At 47.5% G+C, this 21,986-nt stretch overlaps 1 protein-coding gene across 2 annotated transcripts in view; it reads right to left on the bottom strand.

The window, feature by feature from the left end:
- PIGG (phosphatidylinositol glycan anchor biosynthesis class G (EMM blood group)) overlaps nt 1-21,986 on the bottom strand; it is a 112,942-nt gene that overhangs the window by 22,305 nt on the left and 68,651 nt on the right. The window lies entirely within an intron of this gene.

The following is a 21,986-nucleotide window of genomic DNA, read 5'->3' as shown; positions in this document are numbered from 1 at the left end:
GAATGTTTATGGGTGAAGATCAGGGGGAAGGTCAGCAGGGCGGACATTACGGTGGGAGTCTGTTATAGACCACCCAACCAGGATGAGCAGGCAGACGAGGTGTTTTACAAGCGGCTGTCAGAAGCCGTCCGGTCGCCAGCCCTTGTACTCGTGGGCAACTTCAACTTGCTGGATGTCTGCTGGAAATACAACATGGCGGAGAGGAAGCAATCTAGGAGATTCCTCAAATGCATGGAGGACAACTTCGTCATGCAAGTGGTAAATGAGCCCAATAGAGGAGGGACCCTGCTTGACCTGTTGTTTGTGAACAGAGAAGGACTAGTGGGAGATGTGAGGGTCGGTGGCTGTCTTGGGAATAGCGACCACGAAATGTTAGAGTTTTTGATAGTGGGGGAAGTAAGGAGGGGCAAGAGTAGAACTTCTGCCTTAGATTTCTGCCGGGCTGACTTTAGCCTGTTTAAGAGGCTGGTGGACCGAGTCCCTTGGGAGTCGGTCCTGAAGGGCAAAGGAGTCCAGGAAGGCTGGACATGCTTCAAAAGGGAATTGCTAAATATTCAGGAACAGGCTGTCCCAGTGTGTAGGAAGACAAGCCGCTGGGGAAAAAGACCGGCCTGGTTAAACAGAGAACTTAGGCTAGAACTTAAGGAAAAAAAGAGAGCCTATTTGCTCTGGAAGAAGGGTCGGGTAACTTGGAAGGTCTATAGGGACGTGGCCAGGTCGTGTAGGGAGAAGATTAGAAGGGCCAAAGCTCAATTAGAGCTTGATTTGGCTGCTACAGTCAAAGATAACAAAAAAAGCTTTTACAAATACATCAACAGCAAAAGGAGGGTCAAGGAGAGCCTCCACCACTTGCTGAATGAGGAGGGTAGTGTAGTGTCAGGGGATGAGGAAAAGGCAGAGGTGCTCAATGCCTTCTTTGCCTCGGTCTTTAATGTCAAGACCGGTTGTCCTCAGGAGACTCGGCCCCCAGAGCCTGAAGTTAAGCACAGAGGGCTGTGTGAACCTCCCGTAATCCAGGAGGAGACAGTTAGTGACCTGCTGTGCCAGTTGGACACCCACAAGGCTATGGGCCCGGATGGGATTCACCCCAGAGGAATGAAGGAACTGGCAAATGAACTTGCCAAACCACTCTCGATTATCTGCCGGCAGTCCTGGTTAACTGGAGAAGTTCCAGCTGATTGGAAATTAGCAAATGTAACGACCATCTACAAGAAGGGCCGGAAGGACGATCCAGGGAACTATAGGCCTGTCAGCCTGACCTCGGTGCCAGGCAAGGTGATGGAACAGATCATCCTGAGTGCCATTACACGGCACATGCAGGACAATTGGGGCATCGGGGCCAGCCAGCATGGATTCATGAAAGGCAGGTCCTGCTTGACCAACCTGGTCTCCTTCTATGACCAAGTGACCCGCTTAGTAGGTGAGGGCAGGGCTGTGGATGTAGTCTATCTAGACTTCAGTAAGGCATTCGACACTGTTTCCCACAGCATCCTCCTAGACAAACTGGCCGCCCGGGGCTTGGATGGGTGGACTCTTAAATGGGTTAAAAACTGACTGGATGACCAAGCCCAGAGAGTGGTGGTGAATGGGGCAAAGTCCAACTGGCGGCTGGTCACTAGCGGTGTTCCCCAGGGCTCAGTTCTGGGGCCGGTGCTGTTCAATATCTTTATAGATGATCTAGACGTAGGGATTGAGTGCACCCTCAGCAAATTTGCAGATGACACCAAGCTGGGTGGGAGTGTCGATCTGCTGGAGGGTAGGAAGGCCCTACAGAGGGATCTGGACAGGTTAGATAGATGGACCGAGACCAACGGCATGAGGTTCAACAAGAACAAGTGCCGGGTCTTACACTTCCAGCCACAACAACCCCATGCAGTGCTACAGGCTGGGGGAAGAGTGGTTAGAAAGCGGCCCGGCGGAAAGAGACCTGGGGGTGCTGATTGACAGACGGCTAAACATGAGCCAGCAGTGTGCCCAGGTGGCCAAGAAGGCCAATGGCATCCTGGCCTCTATTAGGAATAGTGTAGCCAGCCAGTCTAGGGAAGTGATTGTCCCTCTGTACTCGGCACTGGTGAGGATGCACCTTGAGTACTGTGTCCAGTTCTGAGCCCCACACTTCAAGAAAGATGTTGAGGTGTTGGAGCGAGTCCAGAGGAGGGCGACCAAACTGGTGAAGGGTCTGGAGGGTCTGACCTACGAGGAACGGCTGAGGGAGCTGGGGTTGTTTAGCCTGGAGAAGAGGAGGCTCAGAGGTGACCTTATTGCAGTCTACAACTACCTGAAGGGAGGCTGTAGTGGAGTGGGAGTCGGCTTCTTTTCCCGGGCAACTAGCGATAGGACAAGAGGACACAGCCTCAAGCTTTGCCAGGGGAGGTTCAGGTTGGACATTAGGAAGAATTTCTTTTCAGAAAGGGTTATTAGACATTGGAATGGGCTGCGCAGGGAGGTGGTGGAGTCACCATCTCTGGATGTGTTTAAGAAAAGACTGGACATGGCACTTAGTGCCATGGTCTAGTTGACATGGTGGAGTCAGGGCAACGGCTGGACTCGATGATCCCTGAGGTCTCTTCCAACCTGGTCAATTCTGTGATTCTGTGAAGAGAGAGACGGTGCGGGTGCAGGGAAGAGAAGGCAGAAAGAGTCAGAGAGAGGACAGGGGGGAGAGAGAGTGCAAAAGAGGGTGTGTGAGGGAAGAACAGCAAGGGGGGAGAGAGGACTTATTGGAGGGAGAGGACACTGGGAGGGGAGAGGGAGGGAATGTGAGAGAAGGGACAGTGGCAGAGAGGGAACAAGGCAGACAGCGGTAGTGAGCAAGAGACTGAAAGCATGTGCAGCAGGGAAAGTGCAAGCAAGAGAGGAAAAGGGTGTGAGGGATGGAAAAGCAGGCAAGAAGGGAAAGGAAATCAGAAGACAGGAAAGCAGGAGAGAATGAGAATGGGAAGAGCATGAGAAAGATGTGAGTGACGGAAAGTGTGTGAGAGAACTGGAAAGCGGAGAGGAGTAGAAGGCTCAGGGAGAGGCTGGAAGACAGCAGCAGGGAGGACCAAGGAGGTGTGGTGAGAAAGCTCATTAGAGAGACGAAAAGCACATCTGAGTGAATTGGTGGGGGGTGAGGCTTGAGACTGTGGAAAGATGAAGCTTGGGGGGGTAAGAGAGAGAGATGGGGAGTGTGAGAAAAGGGAGTGCCAGAGAAAGCTTATGCAAGAGAGGCAAGGCATGTGACAGAGAGAGGTGGAGTATGTGAGGGAAAGAGGAAAAGGGGACAGCAGAGAGAGGCAAGGCATGCGACTGAGGGGGTAGGTGTGTGGGAAAGGGAAACCAACAGAGAAACCATGTGTCTGAGAGGTAAGTCAAGGGAAAGGGAGAGAGAGGGGCCACAAGGGAGAGGTACAGAAGAGGGAAAGCAAGGGGGGGGTGGGCAAAGAGGTAGAGACAGGGAAAGATGGGAATAAGGCAGGGAGAGAAAGAGGAAGAGGAACAGAAAATGAGAGAGGGAAAACAAGAGAAAGGGAAAGCAAGAGCTAAGATAACAAGAGACCAAAAGGGACAGCATGAGAGAGAGGGAGGAAAAGAACACAAAGGACTGACAGCAGGAGTGACAGAGAAAGTGTAAGCACAGGAGCGGAAAATTGTGTGCCCTCGAGAGCATGCAAGAGAGGGGAACAGAAGAGCAAAGTGACACAGGGAGAAGGGGATGTGCAAGAGAAAGAACAGACACACAAGAGAGTGAAGGCACACAAGAGATCTATGTAAAGCAAGAGAGCAAAGCAAGAGAGAATGAGAGAAGACAGGGGCAAAGTGCATCCAGGAGAGATGGAATGCACGTGCAACAGAGGGCATGAACATCCAAGACAGCAGGAAAGGGCATATAACAGAGAGGGAAACATACAGCAAGAGAGGGAAAGCTAGAGAAAGTGAAAGGGATAGCAAGTGGGAAAGGGACAGAGAGCAAGAGAGACGGAAGTAGCAGGCTAGAAGGGGAAAGCATTAGCAAGAGACTGAAAGCATGAGTGAGAGGGAAGGAGCATACAAGAAAGAGGAGAAGTGTGAGAAAGGTGGGAAAGCATGTGAGAGGAGGTTAGCAAGACGTTGTCTCTTCCTGAAAGAAAAAGGGAAACAGTAAAGCACAAGAGAAAGAAAAAGCATGCAAGGGAAGCAAAGCATGTGAGAGAGAGGGCAAACTGCATGTCAAAGGGGAAAAGCACATGACAGAGAGGCAAAACGCATGACAGTGAAATGGAAGAGGTGTGTGAGAGAGGGAAAGTGCATGAGGTGGAGATGGGGAAAGTGTGTGAGGGGGGTGGGGGAGACATGAGAGAGGCAAACCATGTGACACTGAGTGAGAAAGTGTGCGAGGGAAAGGGGAAGTGCCAGAGATGAGCAAGTTTGGAGTTGAAGGAAGAGAGAGGGAAAGGGCAACTGAGGACAAGTAAGAAAGAAGGAATGAGATGAGAGAGCGAAAGCAATGCAAAAAGAGGAAACGAGAGAGGGATAGCAACAGACATAGCAGGAGAGAGGGGGAGGAATTACACTAGTAAAAGAGAGAAAGCATGAGTGAGATGGAAAGTGCAAACAAGAAGGGAAATTGTGTGAGAGAAAAAGCATGCAAGAGAGGGAGAAAAACACAGAAAGGAGGGGTAAGAAGACACATGAGTTCAAAGAGAGAAGAGGGAGTGCAAGTGAACAAAAACAGTGAGCAAGGAAAAGTACACGAGATATAAGGAAAGCATAAGAGAGGCAACATTCCTGTGAGAGGGAAAGCACACGAGAGAAAGAATGCATGCGAGAGGAAGGCTGTTGTGAGAGATAGGCACAGGGTGTGCCAGGCAGAGGCAGAGGGCATAACAGAAAGAGGAAAAGGGCATGGGAAGCATGTGAGAGGGAAAGTGTGTGAGAGGGAGGGAAAGCACCTGGGAGGCAAAGCACATAAGAGAGAGCAGGAAAGCACGCCAGAGCAGGAGGGAACGTGAGCAGGAGAAAGCACATAAGAGGTAAACCATGTGTGAGGGAGACCAAGGAGAAGTAGGTGACAGAGACAAAGCAGGTGAAAGAGGCAAACCGTGTGAGACATGGGAGAAGGAAATTGTGTGAGGGCGAGAAGGAAAGCAATATGGAGGAAATATATGTCTGAGAGAGACAGGGGGAAAAGTGTGAGAGGTGAAGAACAGGGAAGAGGCAAAGCAACAGAAAGCAAAGCAAGACAGGGATAGCAGGAGGTGGAGAGAGGAAAAGCACAAGTAAACATGCAAGCAAGAGCAAAAGTGCAATCAACAGAGAGGAGAATTGTGTGAGAGAGGCAGGAAGTACGTGAGAGAGGGGGAATGCAAGATAAAGGGAAGTGTCTGAGAAAAGAATAAACATGCAAGACAGTGAAAGCATGTGGGAGCGATGGCAAACGAGATAGAGGCAAAGGGCACGTATGAGGGAAATCACTATAAAGAGGGAGGTAAAGCATGTCTGAGAAAGAGGAGTAACACGTGACAGATGCAAATGGAATGACTGAGACATGTGAAGTGTGTCAGAGAGGGAATGTAAGGGGGACAGGGAAGGAAGAGAATGGGAGGAAAGAGGGAGGGAAAGGGAGAGAGATGGAGAGAGCTAGAAAGAGAGAGGGAAACTGAGAGGGTGGCCAGACACACAGACAGGTAGCATGAGAGAGAGAAGAAAAGCATTATTAAGAGACTGAAAGCCTGAGCAAGAAGGAAATCACATCAGAGTGGGGAACTACACCAGAGAGTGCAACAGCATGTGAGAGAGGCAAAGCAAACCACAAGAGCAGGTAAGCATCTGAAAGAGTCAAAGCATGTGCACGAGAGAGGCAAAGTGCATGCATGAGATGAAGCATGTCAGATGGGGTGACCAAGACAGGGGGATAGCTTGAGAGAGAAATCTGGGGAGGGGGAGAGAGCAAGCACATCAGAGAGAGGGGGAAACCATGCCTGAGGCAATCGGAACACAAGAGAGAGAAAGAGGGAGGGATAGCAAGGTAAAGAGAGGGGGATATTGAGACAAAAGTGAGGATAGCAAGCAACAGAAAGAGAGATAGCAAGTGACAGAAGCAGGGAAAGCATAAGCAAGAGACTGCAAGCATAAGCAAGAGGGAAAGTGCATGCAAGGAAGTAGAAAAATGTGTCAGAGATAAAAAAGTGTGTGAGGGAGCAGAAAGCATAGGAGAGCGCAAGCTCGAAAATGAGAGTGATGAGAGGGAAGTGCAAGAGAATGTAAAAGGGCATAAGAGGCAAAGCATGCGACAGAGAGACAAAGGACCTGAGAGAAACAGTGAGAGAGAGGCAAAAAACATAAGACAAAAGGGAAAGCACGTAAGAGTGAAAGACGGAAGGGAGAAACAGCAAAAGCAAGGAGCGTGAAGAGAGACAGGGTGGGGAGATGGGAGGGTGGAAGGGAGGACAGAGTGAGGGGAAAGAGAAGGAGGGAAGGGAAGAGGAACCAGAGATTGAGACAGAAAGTGAGAGAAATAAGGGAATCGAGAAAGGAGGACAGTGAGAGACAGGGACAGCACAAAAGGGGGAGGAAAAGCACAAGAGACAAAGTGTGAGTGAGGGAAAGTACAAGCAGGAGATAAAGGGATTGTGCAAAAGAGACAGAGAGAAAGCATGCTAGAGATGGGGGAAGAGAGAGAGAAGCAAGTGCAAAAGAAAGAAGAAACATGCAACACACTGAGACTACAGAGATGCAAAGTGCACGTGAGAGGGAAAGGGCACCTGGGAGAAGGAAGGCCAAGAGAGAAGAAAGCAGGTGACAGAGAAACTATGCAACAGAGAGGAAAAATTATACAGAGGGAAAGTGTGTCAGAGAGAGAGAGGGCAAATGAGGGAGGTAGTGGGAAGGAGAGGTGAGAACAAAAGGGATAGAGAGGGAAAACAGAAGGAAAGTAAATCGAGAGGGGGAGAGAGAGAAAGGTGGCGATGAGAGAGGAAAGAGTAAGAGAGTAAAGGGGGGAAGCAAGAGAAAGGGAAAGAGAGGGATAGCAAGGGTTAGCAAGAGCTAGTGCAGGAGAGGGAGGAAAATCACAAGCAACAGGAAGCATGAACAATAGGAAGACTTCAAGCAGGAAAATGAAAACTGTTCAATAGGGAGAAAACATGCAAGATGAGGAAAGAAAGAACGGGAAAGCAAGACAGAGAAAGGGAAAACAGACAGAAAGCGAAACAAAAGAGGAAAAAGAAACAGGTAAGAGAGTCAAAGCACACAAGAGACAAAAGGAAAGCATGAGTCAAAGAATGCGTGCGAGAGCGAAAATGCATTGGGGAGGGGTTAGTGGGGGGCATACTGTGCAATAGAGAGAGGGATAATAAGCCACAGAGAGCCAAGCATGAGAGAGACTGAATGCGAGGGAAAGTGCATGCAAGAAAGGACATGTTTCAGAGATAGAAAAGCATGCAAGGAATAGGGAAAACAGAAGACAGAGTGGCAAAAGGAAAGAGGGAGAGGGAAAGTGAGGCAGAACAAGAGAGGGAAGTGGAAAAGACAGGAAAAATGAGGTGGGGGAAAGGGTGTCAAAGAGAGAAGACAAGTAAGGGGCAAGAGGACGAGAGAGGGAAAGTGCATTTGGGGGGGAACCACTGTTAGAGAGGCAAATCACATGAGAGCGAGGCAAACCATGTGCAAGGTGAAGTGACACAAAGGAGAAATGTGTCAAGAGAGGTACAGCACGAGACAGAGGGACAGCACAAGAAAAAGGGAGGGAAAGCGCAATGGAAAGTGAGCAACCTGGAAAGTGTGTGTGGAAGAGAGGAGAGAAAGCACGCAAGATAGGGAGAAAGGAGAGACCATGAGAGATAAGAAACATGCTAGAGGGTGTACTAGTGAGTATGAGTGCACAAGGGAGACAAGGAAGGCAAGAGGGAGAAGAGAAGCACATGCAACAGGGAAAGCTTACCAGAGAGTGCGAAAGCATGTCCAAGAGAAAGGCAAAGCACATCCAAAAGAGAGGGAAAACATGTCTGAGACAAATGGAAAGCCCAGCAGAGAGAAGGCAAGAGAGGCAGGAAGTAAGCAATCAATCAAGAGTGAAACAGTGAACAAGAGAGTGAGAGCACAAGCAAGAAACCACAAGCATGAGAAAGTGCACTCAAGAAAGGAAAACTGTCAGAGATGGAATAGCATGTGAGAGACAGGCAAAGACAGTCCAAGAGAGAGGGAAAAGGGGGGTGAGCAGGAAGGCAGGTGAAGACAAAAAGCAAGCAAAACAAGGTGGGTGGGAAGGGCACGGGGGGGGGGGGGGGGAGGGAGGGGGGAAGGGAACAAGAGAGATGAAAGGGAGAGGGAAAGCAAGAGTAAAGGGAAACGTGAGAGAGGGACAGCAACAGCAAGGAATAGCACAAGAGAGAGGGAAGGAAAGCACAAGTAAAAGAAAGCACAAGTAAAAGAAAGCACAAGTAAAAGAAAGCACAAGTGAGAAAGTGCAAGCAAAAGGAAAACTGCAAAAGCGGGAACATGTTAGAGAAAGAGAAAGCATATCTGAGAGAAGGAAATTTTTGAGGGGGTGGAGGGGGAGGGATAGAGAGAAAAATACATAGGAAAAGTGAGAGCAAGAGAAAGAGAAAGCAATAGGGAGATGGGCTGGGGAGGAATGGTGGGGAACAGAGAAAAAAACAGAAAACACAAAAGAAACATGTAAGAGTGCGAATGCTCTCAAGAACATGAGAGACAAGGAAACCAAGAGAGCGGCAAAGCATGTGTGAGAGGCAAAGTAAGTCGGAGAGAGGCAAAGTGTGTTGAAGGTTGTGAAAGAGGGGAAGGGGCTGTGAAAGAGAAAGCCAATCAGAATGAGAGGGAAGCACATCTGAAAGAGAGAAAGGGAGTTTCTTTGGGAGAAGGAGAACATGACCGAGAGAGAAGAAGGTTGGGAGGGTAGCAGGAACTGAAACAGCGAGAAAGCCCATTGCAAAGAGGGAAAGCATGTCTGAGGGACCGGGGCAAGTGGAAGGACAGAGAAAGGGACAACAGAGAAAGCCCAGGACAGGCAGAGACAAAGAGGCAGAAGCAGAACAGAGAGGAGGAACGTAAGAGTGAGACTGGGGGGTAATTTGTGAAGGAGAAAGAGAGCACATTTGAGACAATGGGAAAGCCTAAGACAGATGGATAGCAAGGGGGAGAGAGAGAGGGATACCATGAGTGAAAAAGAATGGTAACAGAGAAATAGCAGATAATGGAGGGAAAGCACAAGCAAGGGACTGAAAGCATAAGCGAGAGGAAAAGTGTATGCAAGAGTGTGTCAGAGATGGAAAAGCATGTGAGGGATGGAGAAAGTGAGAGAGGCAAAGCATGGGAGAATGAAAAAGACAAGCACAGTTGGACAAAATCATGTGAGAAGTGAAGTGTGTGAAGGAGAGAGGCGACGTGCCTGGAAGAGAAGGAAAGCTGTGGGGCAGGGACACAACTGAGGGAAGAGAACCATTTCTGAGTGAGAGAGAAAGATGGAAGACAGAGAGAGCGAAAGAGACCAAGGAAGCAAAGAGGGGAGGACAGCGAGAGCTGGAGACAGAGCTAGAGGCGGGGCAGGGAGAGATGGAAAGTGAGAGGGGAATGGTTGGAGCGTGTGATTGAGAAGGAGGGATAGCAAGTGAGAGAGAGAGGGATGTATAGCAAGACAGCAGGATAGCAAGCAAGACAGAGGTGGATAGTGAGAGACTGAAAGCTCGAGCCAGACAAAGTGCAAACAAGAGAGAAAAACTGAGAGACGGAAATGCATGAGAGGGTAGGAAAGAACGTTAGACAAGAAAGCAAGACAGAATGAGAGAGAAATGTGCCTAAATTGACAAAACAGCAGCAAAGCACATAAGACAAAGCAGCAAAGTGCATATGAGAGAGGGAGAGTGGCAAAGCATGCACATGAGAGGCAAAGCATGAGCACAAGAGATTGGTGGGGGAGAGAGAAAGCATGTATGTATGCAAGAAACAGAAAGGCAAAGCGCACGCGCGCCAAGAGAGGCAAAGCACAAATGAGGGAGAGGCAAAGCACATCAAAGGTAAAGTACACAGGAGGCAAAGTGTGTGAGAGAGAGGCAACGTGCACACAAGAAAGACAACATGCAAAAGGGAGAGAAATGCATGTGAGGGGGAAGTGTGCAAGAGGGGGAAAGTGCATGCACGAAAGGGAAGCAGGCGAGTGAAGGGAAGTGCACACAAGAGGCAAAACACGGGCAAGGGGCAAAGTGACAGAATGAGATAGGGTAGTAGGGAAGCAGAAGAAAAAAGCACATGAGAGAGGCACAGCACATAAGACAAGTGAAACGCAGGAGAGGCAAAACATACAGGAGAAAGAAGCATCAGGGGACAGGGAAAGCACAGAGAGGGAACATAAATGCAAGAGGCAGAGCACATAGAATCATTTGGGTTGGAAAAGACCTTTAAGATCGAGTCCAGCCATTAGCGTAACACTGCCAAGTCCACCACTAAACCATGTCTCTAAGCACCACATCTACTCGTCTTTTAAATACCTCCAGGGATGGTGACTCCACCACTTCCCCAGGCAGCCTGTTCCAATGCTTGATAACCCTTTCAGTGAAGGAATTTTTCCTGATATCCAATCTAAACATCCCCTGGCACAACTTGAGGCCGTTTCCTCTCGTCCTATCGCTTGCTACTTGGGAGAAGAGACCCACAACCACCTCGCTGCAACCTCCTGTCAGGTAGTTGTCGACAGCGATAAGGTCTCCCCTCAGCCTCCTTTTCTCCAGACTAAACAACCCCAGTTCCCTCAGCTGCCCCTCAAAGACTTCTGCTCTAGACCCTTCACTAGCTTTGTTGCTCTTCTTTGGACTCAATCCAGCTCCTTAATGTCTTTCTTGTAGTGAGGGTCCCAAAACTGAACACAGTATTCGAGGCGCGACCTCACCAGTGCCAAGTACAGAGGGATGATCACTTCCCCAGTCCTGCTGGCCACACTATTTCTGATACAAGCCAGGATGCTGTTGGCCTTCTTGGCCACCTGGGCACACAGCTGGCTCATATGCAGCTGGCTGTCCACCAACACCCCAGGTCCTTTTCGGCCAGGCAGCTTTCCCACCACTCTTCCCCAAGCCTGTAGTGTTGCATGGGGTTGTTGTGACCCAAGTGCAGGACCCGGCACTTGGCCTTATTGAACCTCATACAATTGGCCTTACCCATCAATCCAGCCAGTCCAGATCCCTTTGCAGAGCCTTCCTACCCTCAAGCAGATCAACATTCCCACCCAGCTTGGTGTCATCTGCAAACTGACTGAGGGTGCACTCAATCCCCTCATCCACATCATTGATAAGGATATACATGAGACAGGCAAAGCACATCAGACAGAAAGGCAAAAGGCACACAGGAAAAGAGTGTCAGAGAGAGGGAAACAGGGCGCAGAGAGAAAGACAGAGAGTGGAAGCCTCAGAGTAAGAGGCAACGTGAGATGGGGAGAGAGTGGGAAAGGGTCAACAGAGAGAGGGAAGATAAACAAAGTGGGAGAATGAGAGGGGAGAGTGGAGGGAAAGCCAGTGTGTGGGGGGAGGGACTCAAGAAAGCTTGAAAGACAGAGGCAAAGTGCATCCAACAGACAGGAAATGCCCAAGAAAGGGGAAATGCAAATCTAAGAGGGAGGGAAAGCAGGTCGGAGACAAGCAGAAAGCAGGGTATGGTTGAAGGAAGCTCTACAGATTGAGAGGAAAAACTATACAGATAGAAGGGACAGAGAGTGAGTGAGAAGGAGAAAGCACAAGTGAGAGACTGCAAGCCTAAGAGGGGAAAGCACATGCAAGAAAGGGAAAGTCTGTCAGAGACAGGAAAGCATACAAAGGAGAGGGAGAGCAAGAGGCAAAGAGGCAAAGAGAGAATGAGGGAGGCAAGTGCAAGAGAAAGGAAAGGCATGTGAGAGAGGGAAGGTCAGACAGAGGAGGACCCAGATAAGAGACTGAACATGCGACAGAGAGGGAAAGTGCAAGCAATTTGAATTTGTAAGAATTTGAATGTATTTGTGAGAGACAGGAAAAGTGTGAGACATGGGAAAGCACGCAATAAAGGAGAAAAACTAGAGAAGTGAAGGGAAGATAGAAAAAGTAAAAGCAAGAGACAGAAGGACACACAAGACAAAAAAACACAAGAGAGCAAAAGTGCACAAGAGAGAAAGCAAGCAAGGGAGAGACAAAGCACATCCAAGTGAGAGGGCGAGAGCACGTGAGAGAAGCAGTGCGCAGGCAAGAGGAAGAAAGTGGATGCGCAAGGAGGAGAGTGCATGCTTGAGGGGGAAGCATGCAGGGGGGAGGCATGCAAGAGGGGAAGACACAAAGGAGGGGAGGACCACACAAAAGAGACAGAAGTGTGCCAGCCACGGGAAGAGCACAAAGGAGAGGGAAGCGGGCAAGTGAGGGGGAGAGAGGCATGTGAGAGAAGGTGGAAGCGCATCTGAGAAGGGGAGAAGTGCGTAAGAGAAGGTGGAAGCATGTAGGAGAGGGAGAGAAGCATGTAAGAGAAGATGAAGTGCATGCAAGGTGGGGAGAAAGCTCACATGAGGCAGGGAGAATGTATGTGTGACAGGGAGAAAGCATGACAGGGAGAGGGAGAAAGTGTGTGCAAGAGAGGGGAAAAACCATGATGGGGATTGTGAGGGGGGAAGTGTGAGGGAGGAAGTGCGTGAGGAGGAAAGCACATGGAGAAGCATGAGGAGGGAAAGCATACTTGAAAAGGGGCAGAAGTGCTAGAGGGACAGAACCACATGTGGGAGGACAGCACAAGAGCTGGGAAGCCCATGAGAGTGAGGTAAGAATGTGCAAGGAGGGAAAGCATGTGCACGAGAGGTGGGAAAAGCCTGCACACAGAAGAGACGGGGAACATCCACGTATGAGAGATGGTGAAAGCCCAGGCATGAGAGACGGGGAAAATAAACAAGGAGGGGAAGCATCTGTGAGAGGGTGGGAAAGCAAGAGAGAGGGGAATAGCTTTGCAGGGGGAAGACAAGTGTCTAGCTAGACAGAGAGAGACAGCGATAGCAAGAGATAAGCATGAGCAAAGCTGTAAGAACCCTGTGTAAAGCCGTATTCAGGGTGCCCGGGACACCTCATGCACATGAATAAAATTTACTCTTGTAATTCTATAATTTGCATCCTTGCCTCTCTCCTCAGTTGTCACAGGCCAGTTGCAAGTTTTTGTGACAAGACAGAAAATGCACAAGAGAGGAGGCAAGTGTGAGACGGAGAGAGGCAGAGCACATCAAAGAGGTGTAAAGTGTGTCCAAGAGAGAAGGGAAGCTTGGAGAAGGTGGTGGTGCTAAGGGGATAGCAAGAGGAAGAGAGGGATGGGGAGGATATCAAGTAAGGTCAAGAGAGGGGTACCAAGTGAGTGAGAGAGAGGGATAGCAAGCAAGAGAGAATAGTGAGTCAGAGACAGAGGGGAAGCACATAGGAAAGTGTAACTTCATTTTATAGTAGCACCAAGCTTGAGGGTCCTTCCTCTACTAACAGCTGTGTTAGATCTTCTTAGATGTCAGTATAGACAAACCTAATCCTTTTTATCAGAATTTACTAAAATTCCTTTTATTGCACCCCAATGCCTATGATTTTTGAAAATAACATGCCATATGACCACTTGCTACCCTGCAACTCTGGTGCATGTTAGCTTTCCTCTGTTATATTCCAATAGCTGTGGTTCACTAACAATAGGAAGTTTATTTACAGACACAAAACTTAACCAACTTTTCTTTCATTATTTTTTTCATATTTTCAGAGTCATTTGAAGTCTTTCTAGAGTCCTGCTAACAGATCCTACCTAGACTGTCATTATTCTTTGAAGAAATTCTGGTTGCTTACCAATTGATCCCAAAATTTCTGCCTGAAATTGATGTCCCCTAGGCAACTCATGCCCAATGTCATTAATGTTGATTCTCCTAATAGATTCCATAAGCTTATGTGCGTATTAAATTTAATGAACTCTGTGTAAGCAGCATTTGTAAATCTAGCCATACAGGACTGCAGAAAAATATTGTCTCACAAGGCAGAGGTTCCAAACAAGAATAAAGGTCAAAAAATGCACCCTTTTGTACAGCAAAGTGATACTACGTACCTGCACTCTAGGTAGAGTAAGAAGCAGCTTGTAACTTTACAGATACACTGAGAACTGGAAGCTGTACAGCCAACTCAGCTACATGCTTTTGAGCATACTTCTGCAAGTCAGATGAACACCAGAAGAGCAAGAGGAGGAAGACAATGTAACCATAAAAACCTGAAATTAGAGCTTGGGCAAAAATAAAAACCAATTTCAGAACCTCTTCCTTTCAATTCAAGATTACCCACAAAGAAAAACTGATAGACTGATAGATAAAAAGCATATCTGATGTGCTTACTTAAAGTGCTACCTAAGCCAGCAGTTCTGTCTATGAGAACAATCTCATAGGAAAGGCAGTACACAGCACCAATAAGACCATTTAAAAGCTGTGTGGCCAACTCAGCAATGCATTCAGACAGTAACTAGCACACGGGAGCACAAGTTCTTAATTACGGTCATCAGTCATTACTAGAAAGCAAACCTTATGTTGGATATGCCAACTCTACAAAAAATTAGACCATAATTTTTAAAGTTCCAAATCTGTTCAGATGCTTACATCTATCTACACAAAGCAAAAATAACCTAACCCACCCCAAATCTGTGTATTTATAAATTCTGTGCACACAACTTTCCCTAACATTTGCATAGAAAGTGTTTCAGCTCCTAAAACACAGCTGCATAGCTGGTCCATGGAGCAAGAGGATGACATTTATCTTGCAGACGGCTTTGAAGCAACTTGTTATTTGTTTATAACATAGAGGCAACTGCAGGCAACCATACTTCGCTGAATCACTTTTCACTACTATGAAAATACTTTTGAATACTAACAGTCATGGCTGCCTGAAGGAAACCTCATAGGAAAAGTCAGTGTCTCATCAGCATGACAAAAGAACGAATGAAGAGGTATCCATCACAGAGCACTAATGATGTCTAAGAGAAATCTCCAGCCATCACTGCAATGACAGCATGTCAGGAAATACCTGAGTAAAATACTCTTCCGGCTTATGGCAATAAAACCCCATTCCAATTTTATCAAATCACTTCTGGATTTCCATACACATCAACAAACAAGTAGATACCTTCTTCTATACTTTTTATTTATTTTTTTATTTAGAGAATGGGACTGCTGGCAGACACAATAGATAACAGGTATTACCATTCTAGAGAATGCAGCAGCAATATATTCTTAGTTGCAAACATTTTTTTCAGCTTTAATTAAGCTACGAAAGAGAGAATGGAGTGAAACCAGAATAATTAAAAATTACTTACATAAAATACTGAAGGGGTCAGGGAAAAATGTTTGGATTGGGTTAGGGTTTGGTTAAGTTAGGGTTTTGTTTGGTTAGGGTTAGGGTTTAGGGTCAGGGTTTGGCGGTGTCTTTAAGCAGGGCTGCACTTTCTACCTGGAACTCAAAAAAAAAAGTATATTGAAACACTCACTGCATGTCCAGCTTATGTAAGAAAGAAAAAGGATTAATGTATTTACATGGATTGTGAATGGGGCACTCCATGAATCAAACACATTAGGATGAAGATGGCAAAAGCTGATGTTAACTGCTGAAATTCCTTTACCTAGTATGCCTTCCTAATTCTGTTTAGATCAGCATTATAAAAGAATTCACAGCAAAAGTTAAGTTTGCTGTGCTGTCATTCTACATTAACAAAGTCAGAGCATAACATCAAAAGTTTCACAACTATTAACACCCTCTTGTTGGGCATAACTTCCATTTTCAATACCTGAAAGCCATTTGCTAACATGAAAGCACTGTTACAACTTTTGATCACTAAGGAACAAAAGCCAATAAGCATGTAGCCTTCTAATGCTAGGAAATGTCCATCAGTTCACCCTGATACCTGACTCATTAAACCAATTAAAACAGAAATTCCAATGTGCAAGTAATCTGAAAACTATCATGATGCCTAGCTAAAGAGTGGTAATTACACAACACTGTGAACGTCACCCACATGACAATTTTGTTTGGGTAGGAGCTTGAAAACTGAATCCATCTGGAGTGTACTGCACAGTGAGGTCATATAATACAGGTCAGATTATGCAACAACATGGTCCTTTTCCCCAAAACCAAAATTCTACTTCACATTACAGCAATACAGCAGTCACCCTAAAAACTACCCTTTACATGAATCGGGTGCTCTCTGTAATTTATGCAAGTCACACAGAGAATCACAGAATCACAGAATGTTAGGGATTGGAAGGGACCTCGAAAGATCATCTAGTCCAATCCCCCTGCCGGGGCAGGATTGCCTAGACCATATCACACAGGAACACGTCCAGGCAGGTTTTGAATGTCTCCAGAGAAGGAGACTCCACAACCTCTCTGGGCAGCCTGTTCCAGTGTTCGGTCACCCTCACTGTAAAGTAGTTTTTCCTCATATTTATGTGGAACCTCCTGTGTTCCAGCTTGCACCCATTGCCCCTTGTCCTGTCAAGGGATGTCACTGAGAAGAGCCTGGCTCCATCCTCATGACACTTGCCCTTTACATATTTATAAACATTAATGAGGTCACCCCTCAGTCTCCTCTTCTCCAAGCTAAAGAGACCCAGCTCCCTCAGCCTCTCCTCATAAGGGAGATGTTCCACTCCCTTAATCATCTTCGTGGCTCTGCGCTGGACTCTCTCTAGCAGTTCCCTGGCCTTCTTGAACTGAGGGGCCCAGAACTGGACACAATATTCCAGATGCGGCCTCACCAGGGCAGAGTAGAGGGGGAGGAGAACCTCTCTCGACCTGCTAACCACACCCCTTCTAATACACCCCAGGATGCCATTGGCCTTCTTGGCCACAAGGGCACACTGCTGGCTCATGGTCATCCTGTTGTCCACTAGGACCCCCAGGTCCCTTTCCTCTACGCTGGTCTCCAACAGCTCTGCCCCCAACTTGTACTGGTACATGGGGTTGTTCTTGCCCAGATGCAGGACTCTACACTTGCCCTTGTTATATTTCATTAAATTTCTCCCCGCCCAACTCTCCAGCCTGTCCAGGTCTCTCTGAATGGCTGCGCAGCCTTCCGGCGCATCAGCCACTCCTCCCAGTTTTGTGTCATCAGCGAACTTGCTGACAGCGCACTCTAATCCCTCATCCAAGTCATTAATGAATATATTGAATAGTACTGGTCCCAGAACCGACCCTTGAGGGACTCCGCTAGACACAGACCTCCAACTGGACTCTGTCCCATTGACCACCACTCTCTGGCTTCTTTCCTTCAGCCAGTTCACAATCCACCTCACTACCCGATCATCCAGACCACACTTCCCCAGTTTAGCTGCGAGGATGCTGTGGGAGACCGTGTCAAACGCTTTACTGAAATCGAGATAGACCACAACCACAGCTTTACCATCATCTATCCACCGGGTAACATCCTCATAAAAGGCTATCAAGTTGGTTGAGCATGACTTCCCGTTGGTGAAGCCATGCTGAGTGCCCCTAATGATCCCCCTATCCTTGATGTGCCTAGAGACAGCACCAAGAACAAGTTGTTCCATCACCTTTCCGGGGATGGAGGTGAGGCTGACCGGTCTATAGTTACCCGGGTCCTCCTTCTTGCCCTTTTTGAAGACTGGAGTGACATTCGCTTTCCTCCAGTCCTCAGGCACCTCTCCCGTTGCCCACGACTTAGCAAAGATGATGGAGAGTGGCCTAGCAATGACTTCCGCCAGCTCCCTCAGCACCCGCGGGTGCATCCCATCAGGGCCCATGGATTTATGGATGTCCAGATTGCTTACTTGGTCCCTGACCCAGCCCTCATCAACCAAGACAGATTCCTCCTCTATCCTGACTTCTTCTGAGGCCTCAGGGGTCCGGGGCTCCTCAGGACAGCCTCCAACAGTATAGACAGAGGCAAAGAAGGCGTTCAGTAACTCCGCCTTCTTTTTATCCTCTGTCTCCAGGACCCCCACCTCATTCATCAGTGGGCCTACATTGCCTCTAGTGATGGCTTTACCTGCAATGTATTTGAAGAAGCCCTTTCTGTTGTCCTTGACCTCTCTTGCAAGGTTTAATTCCAAGGAGGCCTTAGCTTTCCTAGTTGCCTCCCTACATCCTCTGACAACAGACTTATATTCCTCCCAAGTGGCCAGACCCTCCTTCCACGATCTGTACACCCTCTTCTTCCACTTGAGTTTGCCCAGCAGTTCCCTGTTTAACCATGCAGGTCTCCTGGTACCCTTCCTTGACTTCCTACCTGTTGGGATGCTCTGATCTTGAGCTCGGAAGAAGCAGTCCTTGAATGCTAACCAACTATCTTGGGCCCCCTTACCTTCTAGTACCCTGTCCCATGGGATTTCCCCTAGCAATTGCTTGAAAAGGCCAAAGTTGGCCCTCCTGAAGTTCAGGGTTGTGATTCTGCTAGCTATTCTGTTCCTGCCACATGAGATCCTGAACTCTACCATCTCATGGTCACTACAACCAAGGCTGCCCTCAACCTTCACCTCTTCAACCAGACCCTCCTTGTTAGTGAGGATAAGATCCAGCAGCGCTCCTCTCCTAGTTGGCTCATCCACCATTTGCATCAGAAAGTTATCATCAACCCACTGGAGGAACCTCCTGGACTGGGGATGGCTGGCTGAGTAGGCCTCCCAGCAAATATCAGGGTAGTTGAAATCCCCCATGACAACCAGGCCCTGTAATTGAGAGACTGCTCTCAGCTGCCTGTAGAAGGCCTCATCACCCTCCTCATCCTGATCCGGTGGCCTGTAATAGACACCCACAACAGTATCACCCCTGCCAGCCTGCCCCTTAATTCGCACCCACAAACTCTCAACTCGCTCCTGATCTGCCTCTGGACAGAACTCAATACATTCTAGCTGCTCACTCACATAAAGAGCAACTCCACCACCTCTCCTTAGCGGCCTGTCTTTCCTGAACAGGACATAGCCATCCATGACCACATTCCAGTCATGCGAGGCATCCCACCAAGTCTCTGTAATTGCCACTAGATCATAGCCCACCGACCGAACACGGATTTCTAACTCCTCCTGTTTATTCCCCATGCTGCGTGCACTGGTGTACAGGCATTTCAGGGAGCGAGCTGGGCACACTGATTTCACCCCAGGGGGATGGGAGGCCTCCTGGTCTACCTCAACACTAGAGCGTTGCCCCAGTGGTGCAAGCCCAGCTATTACCCCATCCCCCTTCGAATCTAGTTTAAAGCTCTCCGAATGAGCCCTTGGTTAAGTTTAAGAATACTTGGTTAAGTTTAAGCATCAGTTCAATCAGTACTCTCTGTCTGAAGAGTTATTGCACTGTTTCCATGGAGACTGAAGCCAAAGAGTTCTTACTATTTCTGTCTGTGAAAACCCCATTACATTTAAGCTGCCAAGTTTCTTAGGAGAGCCTGAAGGACTAAAAATGGCAGTAATATCCTTGTGACTGTCTATCACATGCCACTTAATTATTTTAGAAACGTATTTACCATTCCGTATGAGGAGAACATTTTATAGCTCCATGTGTTTGATCACATGGAAGCAAACTGTTTAAGGAGTTCCAACTACGTTTCCACAGCAAATGTATTATTTCAAAACCTCCTTACCTTCTATTCCATCATACCACATTGGCCGAAGATACATGGGCTACATATATCTAATGCACTTTCACCTCACAAGGAGGCTTTTAACACTGTCTCCCACAACACCCTCATAGGCAAACTGATGCAGTCCACGCCAGGAAAGTGGACAGTGAGGTGGATTGAACACTGGCTCATCTGGTGGGCTCACGGGGTTGCAATCGGCAGCACAAAGTCCACCTGGAGGCCAGTCACTAGTGATCAGTCCCAGGGCTCGACATTGGGGCCAATACTGTTTAACATCTTCATTAATGACCTGGACAATAGGGCAGAGTGCTCTCTCAGCAAGTCTACACGCAATACGGAACTGGGAGGAGTGGTTGCCACAGTAGATGGGTCTGCTGCCACTCAGAGGCACCTCAACAGGCTAGAGAAATGGGCTGACAAGAAACTCAAGAAGTTTAACAAAGGGAAATGCCAAATCCTGCACCTGGGGAAGAATAAACCCATGCACCAGGACAGATTGGGGCTGACCATCTGGAAAACAGCTTGGCAGAGAAGGACATAGCTTGTTCCTGGTGGACATGAGCAAACAATGTTCCCTTGAGCCAACCCAGCGCTGTAGTGGGAAAAGTAGAGCCAGCATGTTGAGGAAGGTGATCTTTCCTCTCTGCTGAGGAGTGGTGAGATCACATCTGGGGTACTGGGCTCCCCAGTACAAGACAGACACAGGTGCACTGGAGCAAGTTCACTGAAATGTCACAAAGATGATGAAGAGATTGGAGAATCTAACATAAAATGAGAGGCTGAGAAGCTGGGATTGTTTAGCCTTGAGAAGGCTCAGCAGGGATGTCACCAAAGTTTGTAAATATCTGATGGGCAGAAGTAAAAAAGATGTACCCAGACTCTTTTCAGTGATGCCCAGTAAGAGGATAAAAGGCAATGTACACAAACTGAAATACAAGAAATTCCACTTAAACATCACAAAACAACTGTTTTACTGCAAGAGTTGTCATACACTGGAACAGGTTGCCCAAGCAGACCCTTGAGTATCCATCCTTGGAGATACTCAAAAACCAACTGCACACAGCCCCAAGGAACCTGCTCTGGTTGACCGTCCTTTGGACAGGAGTGTTGGACTCCAGACTCAATTATTCTGTGATTTCATAAATGCAAAGTGCAGGGAGAGGGAAGGGTATGCATGTGTACTTTCCCCTAGGAAGTGATGACCCAGTAGAGCTCAGCTTTTAAGAACTCCAGCAAGAAGCTCTGGTAAGCCAACCCAACTGATGCAGCTATAAATTACATGGGCTCTGCTAAATGGCTGGAATAAGCAAAGATAGCTAGCACTGAAGTCAGGCTTCCCTGTCCAGGTCAACTTCCTCAGACGCAACAGCTTTAAAATAGGCTGCAGGATGCTAGGGACCTTTGCTAAGAATGGCATTGCATGGCATACTGCAAAAAATCAGGGCAGCTGGATTCTTTTAGACCTTCCTATCTGGAGGAAGCAGGGAAAGGATCTCATCTTGTGCTCAGGACCACATAAAAAAAAAGAAGGGGTTTGAATTTCACTGACCAAGGCATACTGCTTATAAAACAGTTAATAAGAAACCTTTGTAAAGAACATTCTAAAGCATCCATCGTTTTTTTAAAATGCTCAGTCTCCCACACATTTAAGAAAACACATGAAGCAGCTGACCTCTTGCCTTCTGGAGTTTCAGCTTTGGCTCCAAGGAATAATGACAAAGTAATGAGACAACCACTTGGCCAGCAACAGCAAAACACAAGAGTAAAGTAAAAAGTGTACAGAGAAAGTTCTGAGCACCATAACATACCAATTTAAACAAGTCCCAGCAGCTACAGAGATTCCAGTCCAGTCCAGAGTCGTTCACTGTTTCATAGAGTAAACAACCTTACCAGCTGACCCAAATGAACCTTAAAATGGCTACAGACACAAGCTGCTTGATGGAATCTACTTGCATAAGTGATGTGGGTATTACAGGTCATGGCTACCCACTTGAGAGCAGTTTAAAGCAGCACTGTACCTGGCAACACTACTAGCTGAGCTTTTAATCTGCAAAAATTCAACCACGAAAACATCAGAAAAACCACCAACACTACTACAGAGGCACATAATTTGAAACAACACTAAACAAGTATAGATCCTCAAAGATTTTGTTACAGAAAGTTTTTTATTATTTTGTTAGAAAAGCTTTCAAAAAACATGCTATATGGTATCGTTTTCTCTTCATTGTATGTTAGTGTTCATCACAGTCTGCAGTCTAGGGTTTAAACAACATTAAAACTTCAGCTCTTTAAAACTGTTATGGGAGCTCTTATTCTTTCCCCCTCCCTCCCTAGACAATGAAGGCACTGAGGCAGTTTACTCCACTGTGCTCAGAGTCCTCCAAGTACAAGCAAAAAGCTCTAGTTCCAAAGCACCTACA

The sequence above is a fragment of the Nyctibius grandis genome, chromosome Z (assembly GCF_013368605.1).
Source record: "Nyctibius grandis isolate bNycGra1 chromosome Z, bNycGra1.pri, whole genome shotgun sequence".
NCBI lineage: Eukaryota > Metazoa > Chordata > Aves > Nyctibiiformes > Nyctibiidae > Nyctibius > Nyctibius grandis.
This window is presented reverse-complemented; position numbering and strand designations above follow the sequence as displayed.